We start from the raw sequence: 9297 nt of genomic DNA, 5'->3' as shown, positions 1-9297 counted from the left end.
GGCATCAGGTGAAAGGGTGTGACTTTTATCACAAAATCAAGGCTATGTGGAATACCCATAATTTAATTATATTTCTTTGCTCAAAGGGAACTTATGGAGGCATTTCAATAGTTGTTATTAAACATTATTTTAGGTGTTGGCTGTTTTGTAGCATTTTATGTTGTTTTGTTGCACATCTAAATATGAATCAATTGAATTATAATTATCAAGTAGAAACAATATTTCAATAGCAAATCTGAGTTTCATCTACTTGCATCTAGTTACCTTAAATAGTTCAGTTCATTCTATATAAACACAGTCAAGTGAACTTAATTATAAGTGGCAAGAAAAAGTATGTGAACCCTTTGGAATTTCTGCATTAATTCACAAGTACAGACAAACACAATGTGCTTAAACTAACAACACACAAACTATTATAATCCTTCATGTCTTTATCAAACACATCACATTAAACATTCACAATGCTGTGGAAAAAGTAAGTGAACCCTTGGATATAATAACTGGTCGATCCTGCTTTGGCAGCAATAACCTCAATCAAGTGTTTCTGGTAGAGGCGGATTAAACCCGCACAATGTTCAGAAGGAATTTGGGATCATTCTTCCTCACAGAACTGCTTCAGCTCAGTCTGGTGTGAACGGCTCTCTTGAGGTCATTCCACAGCATCTCTATTGTGTTAAGATCTGGGCTCTGACTGGGACACTCCAAAAAGTGCATTTTCTTTTTTTAAGGACATTCTGTAGTGGATTTACTTTGATGTTTAGGGTCATTGTCCTGTTGCATCACCCAAATTCTACTGAGCGTCAGCTGGTGCACATCCATCCTGATATTATCCTGTAGGATATCTTGTTAAAGCAGCGGCTTCCTTCATGATGTCCTGCCATGAACACCATACCTGTTTAATGTTTTCTGTATACTAGACTCATGAACAGAGATGTTCACCAGTTTCAATGATTCCTTCAAGTCTTTATCTGTCACTCTATGGTTCTTCTTTACCTCATTGAGCATTCTGCGGTGTTCCCTTTGAGTCATCTTGTCTGGACGGCCACGTCTAGTGAGAGTACCTATAGTACTAAATCACCTCCATTTATAGACAGTTTGTCTAACTGTGGACAGATGAATAATTAACGGCCACTTCTAGTGAGAGTACCTATAGTACTAAATCATCTCCATTTATAGACAGTTTGTCTAACTGTGGACAGATGAATAATTAACGGCCACTTCTAGTGAGAGTACCTATAGTACTAAATAGTCTCCATTTATAGACAGTTTGTCTAACTGTGGACAGATGAATAATTAACGGCCACTTCTAGTGAGAGTACCTATAGTACTAAATCATCTCCATTTATAGACAGTTTGTCTAACTGTGGACAGATGAATAATCTAACGGCCACTTCTAGTGAGAGTACCTATAGTACTAAATCACCTCCATTTATAGACAGTTTGTCTAACTGTGGACAGATGAACATCTAACGGCCACTTCTAGTGAGAGTACCTATAGTACTAAATCATCTCCATTTCTAAACAGTTTGTCTAACTGTGAACAGATGAATAATCTAACGGCCACTTCTAGTGAGAGTACCTATAGTACTAAATCATCTCCATTTATAGACAGTTTGTCTAACTGTGAACAGATGAATATCTAACGGCCACTTCTAGTGAGAGTACCTATAGTACTAAATCATCTCCATTTATAGACAGTTTGTCTAACTGTGGACAGATGAATATCTAACGGCCACTTCTAGTGAGAGTACCTATAGTACTAAATCATCTCCATTTATAGACAGTTTGTCTAACTGTGGACAGATGAATATCTAACGGCCACTTCTAGTGAGAGTACCTATAGTACTAAATCATCTCCATTTATAGACAGTTTGTCTAACTGTGGACAGATGAATATCTAACGGCCACTTCTAGTGAGAGTACCTATAGTACTAAATCACCTCCATTTATAGACAGTTTGTCTAACTGTGGACAGATGAATATCTAACGGCCACTTCTAGTGAGAGTACCTATAGTACTAAATCATCTCCATTTATAGACAGTTTGTCTAACTGTGAACAGATGAATATCTAACGGCCACTTCTAGTGAGAGTACCTATAGTACTAAATCATCTCCATTTATAGACAGTTTGTCTAACTGTGGACAGATGAATATCTAACGGCCACTTCTAGTGAGAGTACCTATAGTACTAAATCATCTCCATTTATAGACAGTTTGTCTAACTGTGGACAGATGAATATCTAATGGCCACTTCTAGTGAGAGTACCTATAGTACTAAATCATCTCCATTTATAGACAGTTTGTCTAACTGTGGACAGATGAATATCTAACGGCCACTTCTAGTGAGAGTACCTATAGTACTAAATCACCTCCATTTATAGACAGTTTGTCTAACTGTGGACAGATGAATATCTAACGGCCACTTCTAGTGAGAGTACCTATAGTACTAAATCATCTCCATTTATAGACAGTTTGTCTAACTGTGAACAGATGAATATCTAACGGCCACTTCTAGTGAGAGTACCTATAGTACTAAATCATCTCCATTTATAGACAGTTTGTCTCACTGTGGACAGATGAATATCTAACGGCCACTTCTAGTGAGAGTACCTATAGTACTAAATCATCTCCATTTATAGACAGTTTGTCTAACTGTGAACAGATGAATATCTAACGGCCACTTCTAGTGAGAGTACCTATAGTACTAAATCATCTCCATTTATAGACAGTTTGTCTCACTGTGGACAGATGAATATCTAACGGCCACTTCTAGTGAGAGTACCTATAGTACTAAATCATTTCCATTTATAGACAGTGTGTCTCACTGTGGACAGATGAACATCTAACGGCCACTTCTAGTGAGAGTACCTATAGTACTAAATCACCTCCATTTATATACAGTTTGTCTAACTGTGTACAGATGAATATCTAACGGCCACTTCTAGTGAGAGTACCTATAGTACTAAATCCATTTATAGACAGTTTGTCTAACTGTGAACAGATGAACATCTAACAGCCACTTCTAGTGAGAGTACCTATAGTACTAAATCACCTCCATTTATAGACAGTTTGTCTAACTGTGAACAGATGAATATCTAACGGCCACTTCTAGTGAGAGTACCTATAGTACTGAATCATCTCCATTTATAAACAGTTTGTCTAACTGTGTACAGATGAATATCTAACGGCCACTTCTAGTGAGAGTACCTATAGTACTGAATCATCTCCATTTATAGACTGTTTGTCTAACTGTGGACAGATGAATATCTAACGGCCACTTCTAGTGAGAGTACCTATAGTACTAAATCATCTCCATTTATAAACAGTTTGTCTAACTGTGTACAGATGAATATCTAACGGCCACTTCTAGTGAGAGTACCTATAGTACTGAATCATCTCCATTTATAAACAGTTTGTCTAACTGTGTACAGATGAATATCTAACGGCCACTTCTAGTGAGTGTACCTATAGTACTGAATCATCTCCATTTATAGACTGTTTGTCTAACTGTGGACAGATGAATATCTAACGGCCACTTCTAGTGAGAGTACCTATAGTACTAAATCATCTCCATTTATAAACAGTTTGTCTAACTGTGTACAGATGAATATCTAACGGCCACTTCTAGTGAGAGTACCTATAGTACTGAATCATCTCCATTTATAGACAGTTTGTCTCACTGTGGACAGATGAATATCTAACGGCCACTTCTAGTGAGAGTACCTATAGTACTGAATCATCTCCATTTATAGACAGTTTGTCTAACTGTGTACAGATGAATATCTAACGGCCACATCTAGTGAGAGTACCTATAGTACTAAATCACCTCCATTTATAGACAGTTTGTCTAACTGTGAACAGATGAATATCTAACGGCCACTTCTAGTGAGAGTACCTATAGTACTAAATCATCTCCATTTATAAACAGTTTGTCTAACTGTGTACAGATGAATATCTAACGGCCACTTCTAGTGAGAGTACCTATAGTACTGAATCATCTCCATTTATAGACAGTTTGTCTAACTGTGTACAGATGAATATCTAACGGCCACTTCTAGTGAGAGTACCTATAGTACTGAATCATCTCCATTTATAGACAGTTTGTCTCACTGTGGACAGATGAATATCTAACGGCCACTTCTAGTGAGAGTACCTATAGTACTGAATCATCTCCATTTATAGACAGTTTGTCTAACTGTGGACAGATGAATATCTAACGGCCACTTCTAGTGAGAGTACCTATAGTACTAAATCACCTCCATTTATAGACAGTTTGTCCAACTGTGGACAGATGAATATCTAACGGCCACTTCTAGTGAGAGTACCTATAGTACTAAATCACCTCCATTTATAGACAGTTTGTCTAACTGTGAACAGATGAACATCTAACGGCCACTTCTAGTGAGAGTACCTATAGTGCTAAATCACCTCCATTTATAGACAGTTTGTCCAACTGTGGACAGATGAATATCTAACGGCCACTTCTAGTGAGAGTACCTATAGTACTAAATCATCTCCATTTATAGACAGTTTGTCCAACTGTGGACAGATGAACATCTAATCTCTTCAAGACAACGTTATAACCCTTTCCAGCTTTATGAAAAGCAACAATTCTTGAATGTAAGTGAACATCTAAGTGGTGGTGGCGTAGTGGCTAAAGCACAGGGCTGTTAATCAGAAGGTCGCTGGTTCGAACCCCACGGCCACCACCATTGTGTCCTTGAGTAAGGCACTTAACTCCAGGTTGCTCCGGGGGGATTGTCCCTGTAATATGTGCTCTGTAAGTCGCTTTGGATAAAAGCGTCTGCCAAATGCATAAATGTAAATGTAAATGTAAGTCTTCTGAGATCTCTTTCGGTCCACATTAGCAGATGCTTCTTGTGAATAGCAAACTCAAAATGTTTGAGTGCTTTTTATAAGTCAAAGTAGCTCAAACCCACACCTACAATCTCATTTCATTAATTGGATTACAGGTTTGCCAAATCCTGACTGTAATTACCATTTGTTGACATCATTTGCCTAGGGGTTCACATACTTTTTCCAACCTTCATTGTGAATGTTTGAATGATGTTTTCAATATGTACAAGAGCACTAAAATGAGTGTGTTACTAGTTAAAACAGATTGTGTTTGTTCATTATTGTAACTCAGATGAAGTTCAAACCAGATTTTAAGACAAATTTACACATAAATGCAGGTCATTCCATGCATGGGTTCACATACTTTTTCTTGACACTGTATTATGAAACTGGGTTGGAGATCTCATAATTATTGGTTGATGTGTTTGTCATGCAAAGACATTATGATACGTTTATGTGTGTTTTTAAATGTTTTACTGCGGAAGATATTTCGATCTTCAAGCATTACAGTCCTGATAAATCATAAGCTTGATTTTGTAGTCTGACAGTGATCGACTATATATTATGGCAACGCTTCATCCATCAACCAGGAAAGAATGCTAAAGTTGTTTACACATACAAATTTGTTTTGGGCCATCAAGCGGATTAACAAGCAAATTGATTGGCTGAGATGATTAACAGACGATTTGATTGGCTGAGACGTTCCAATACTTAATCCTGTAACTGAAGCTCTATTTGCAAAACGCTGAAGCTTTAAATATATTTGCTGATCCCTCTTGTCAATTTGATTAATCTTGCTTATTTGTCTGCTTATCACTGACAGTAATGTGATTTAGCAAAAAAAGCAAATGAAAGTTAAAAGCAAGTCAATCACATCCACAACGTCTGTCCAACATCTGTCCAATAACTCATAAAAGTTCTGATTTCCTTTATAGAGGCAACTTTTGTGTTATTTGTGATGAGTGTATTAGTATCTAGTATCCGGGCTTAATATGCAATCAATTATAATCCACTCATAGGCTGAGTTCCCCGAGCATCTCAAATAGCCCGACACAGCAACATTGGCTCAACCAGTAGCATGAGTTTTGGGGGTGGGGTTATGTGCCATTTATTGACCAATTACAAATGGCTGATGTTTTCAGGAAACTTATTTTGAAAGAGTTCTTATTTTTGCAATTATTTTTCGTGATGCTAGTGGCACAGAAATGCACTATTTTCAAAACTAAGCAAAAAATTGATAATACGATTGGGCATACATTAGTAGCATATTCCACATCCAGATTTGGTCTCTCTTTGGAGAATTGAAAAATGTGAACGTCCAGTTTAGGAGTTCAGGACGCAATGCAACAAATGTGGAAAAGGTGAGTAAATGTCCACACATTGATATTATTCGTTTAAATTTCATTTAATCAATGCAGTTGTATGTTTTGACCTCTTGCTGCAGGCTGTTTTGCCTGATGAGAAACGAACAGGTTGAAACATGCGGTTCTCTAGATTTCCTAAATTTGGTCTATTTCTTATACACACACCTGTGCATGCAGGTACTGTATGAAAGTGCTATCATTTAGTTTTTATTTATTTATTTTATCATTATTATTTTTCAATAGAGATTTTGGCATATAATAAGCACAACCCTTTCTGAACACTGGGAATCTTTCTAATCTTTTTTGTTTTTATTTAGAATTTATTTTATATATATATATATATATATACTGCTCTTTTTTTCAATGTGCTGAATGTGTTTCGATTGTAAGATGCTCAGTGGACATTAACTTTGTTTGTGTAAAGTCACATCAGATCTCTGGGTTTCAGAAATATAATTTAACCTGTTGATACGCACCCCCTATTTGAGGAGCAAATCCATGATAATGACACACCTGAACTGAAATGGTTGTATTTACGGGACCCTTTGTAGTATCTTTTGAAAGAAGACACTTTGGGCTTTAGTTCACAAGTTTCAGAATTAATATATGTTGTTATTTATTAAAGTTAGAGAAGCTAAAGTTTATAGTAATGTAAATATTTTGTGCTGAACATGTTTTTATAATCTATAAACACAATAATTAAAGTGCCAAGAGACTCCAGAAATACATTGTGCTCAAAGTCACGAGTCTAAAGAAGTTACGTTTCAAATCTGAAGATGATTTAATAATAAATGTAAGCACAGCGTAGTTCTAGCGGGAAGACCAGCAGCTGTACATCATCACATCATTAGCTGGGTAACTCCTAGCCAATCGCACATAAGCCATTGCTTTATAAGTCCGCTCACAATCTATCACATTGCGTTTCGGTGTGCAACACTGCAACCTCCACCACCCCACCACCACCAGTTGAGCCCTGTCCCGTAGGGGGGTAGGCTCCTCGCCCCTGCCTCCTATCTCCAGCAGGACATGACGGTTCCGGGTACAACTACCTCGGACTGCCGGACGGGGCCTACGCCAAAGAGAGAGACATTACTTTCTGTTTTAAATTTATCAAGTAAATGGCATCTCAAACTTCACTCAAGCCTGCGTGTCTTCCCGATAGAAATGAGGTTCCTGCAGCTTTAATCTCTGTAAAATCTCTGGAAGTGTTCAGAGCAAAATTAAAGCTCCGCCTCTCAAGACGACACTAAATCTGACGGCACTGCTCGACTATTATGAATAAAACTACGCCACATTGTTAAAAATAGACTTTGGAGACGGCTGGTTTTGTTTACGAGACTCTAATATATCAGATCACAAACAGTTTTACAACATGAACGCTTCTTGATGAAGAACGACGACGAAGGCGAGATCTCACGTAAACAATGGAGAATATATCAATATTTCTCACATTTATCACTTTTATGGACAAAAAGTGCGATTGGATGTTTTTAATGAACGCTTGTCATGGACGATTGACCCAAGTGTGTTGAACTGGATTCATCTGGCGATCGTGTTTTCATAATAAAAGTCCCGTTTTGATATTGCACGTTTTCATTTGTACTCCTGACACAAATAACTCAATTGCTGTTTCTGGAGGATTGCTATCGAGAAACAGAGATCGGATATCAATGTTGAACCCTTAGACCTTTGAAAAGATGTATAATGTTAACATTAATTACATTTATATATGGTAAATTATATATTGAATGTAAGCAGAGTGACGTCACCACCGCGTGCGGGCGATTGCGTATCAACAGGTTATGATTTTTAAGCAAAACTCGTCAAGAATAGAGAAACATACACTGAGTCTGTATATGAGGTATTTTGGGCTATTTTATTATTTTAAAATCAGCAATTACTTTCATTGAAAATGGTGAACTAAGTTCAGTAGAGATTTTGACGTATAATAAGCACAACCCTTTCTGAACACTGGGAATCTTTCTAAACTTCTTTGTTTTTATTTCTAATTTATTATATATATATATATATATATATATATATATATATATATATGTGTATATGTGTGTGTGTGTATTGCTCTTTTTTTTCAATGTACTGAATGTGTTTCGATTGTAAGATGCTCAGTGGACATTAACATTGTGTAAAGTCACATCAGATCTCTGGGTTTCAAAAATATAATTTAAGGTTTTTAAGCAAAACTCGTCAAGAATAGAGAAGCATAAACTGAGTGTGTATATGAGGTATTTTGGGCTATTTTCTTATTTTAAAATCAGCAATCACTTTCATTGTAAATGCCGAACTAAGTTCCTGTTGATGTCTGTTTCAGAGAGAATGGACAAATAAACGCCAGTTTCACAGGTCAAGTTGTCACAAATGTCAGCTTTATATATTACATCATTGCAAAACATGGACACAGCAGCACAGTGTATGTTCAAGAGGGAAGAAGTTCAAGTCAAAATGTTGACAAATGTCAATTTTGGTTATTTTTGTGTTGGAATTTAAATGAAAATAATATAATTTGAAGGTGAAAATCAAACCTTATGAATACAAGCAATATTCTGCTCAGCTCTTATTATAGTATAGTATCTATGGATGCTACAATTGACCATCAAACAGCCGTCAGAAATATTCCTTAAGCAATACAGCTTGGCTATATGTTGTTTAACGTAATTCGGGGTTATATGGGAATCTCTTTATAATTAAAATAAAACAACACAAAGAACAAACAAATGAAGAAACATTCAGGTATCAGAACCAATTTTGTAAACATAAATATCATCTCATATGTCGTTACTAAAATATATCAAGCCGTTCCTGCTATCACAGCGTTTGTTCACGTGCCTTCCTTGAACTTTGACCTTTGACCTTTGAGCCTAAAAAGAGGAATCGAAGTTTAAACGTAATGATGTAATAGCCCTCTCGCCTGAGCCTCTTAAAACTGCTCACTTACACACATTCACATTTACTGTACGCACAATAAACTGTATTATTATGGTTAAATGAATGTGTTTTCATCTTTATTTGTCATTATGTTTTTGTAATAGCTGTTGAGTAAACAAGCAAACTCAATAA

At 36.5% G+C, this 9297-nt stretch overlaps 1 long non-coding RNA gene across 2 annotated transcripts; it reads right to left on the bottom strand.

The window, feature by feature from the left end:
- Positions 1-1566: 1566 nt before the first annotated feature.
- Positions 1567-3915, bottom strand: LOC127627854 (uncharacterized). Of its 2 annotated transcripts, XR_007968583.1 has the most exons (5): positions 3828-3915; positions 2612-2714; positions 2440-2525; positions 2010-2181; positions 1567-1923 (listed from the first exon to the last, which is right to left on the bottom strand). It is a non-coding gene; the product is annotated as an uncharacterized LOC127627854 (long non-coding RNA). The 2 variants fall into 2 exon arrangements; XR_007968582.1 differs by lacking the exons at positions 2440-2525; positions 3828-3915 and having other exon boundaries at positions 2612-2757.
- Positions 3916-9297: the final 5382 nt, after the last annotated feature.

The sequence above is a fragment of the Xyrauchen texanus genome, chromosome 34 (assembly GCF_025860055.1).
Source record: "Xyrauchen texanus isolate HMW12.3.18 chromosome 34, RBS_HiC_50CHRs, whole genome shotgun sequence".
NCBI lineage: Eukaryota > Metazoa > Chordata > Actinopteri > Cypriniformes > Catostomidae > Xyrauchen > Xyrauchen texanus.
This window is presented reverse-complemented; position numbering and strand designations above follow the sequence as displayed.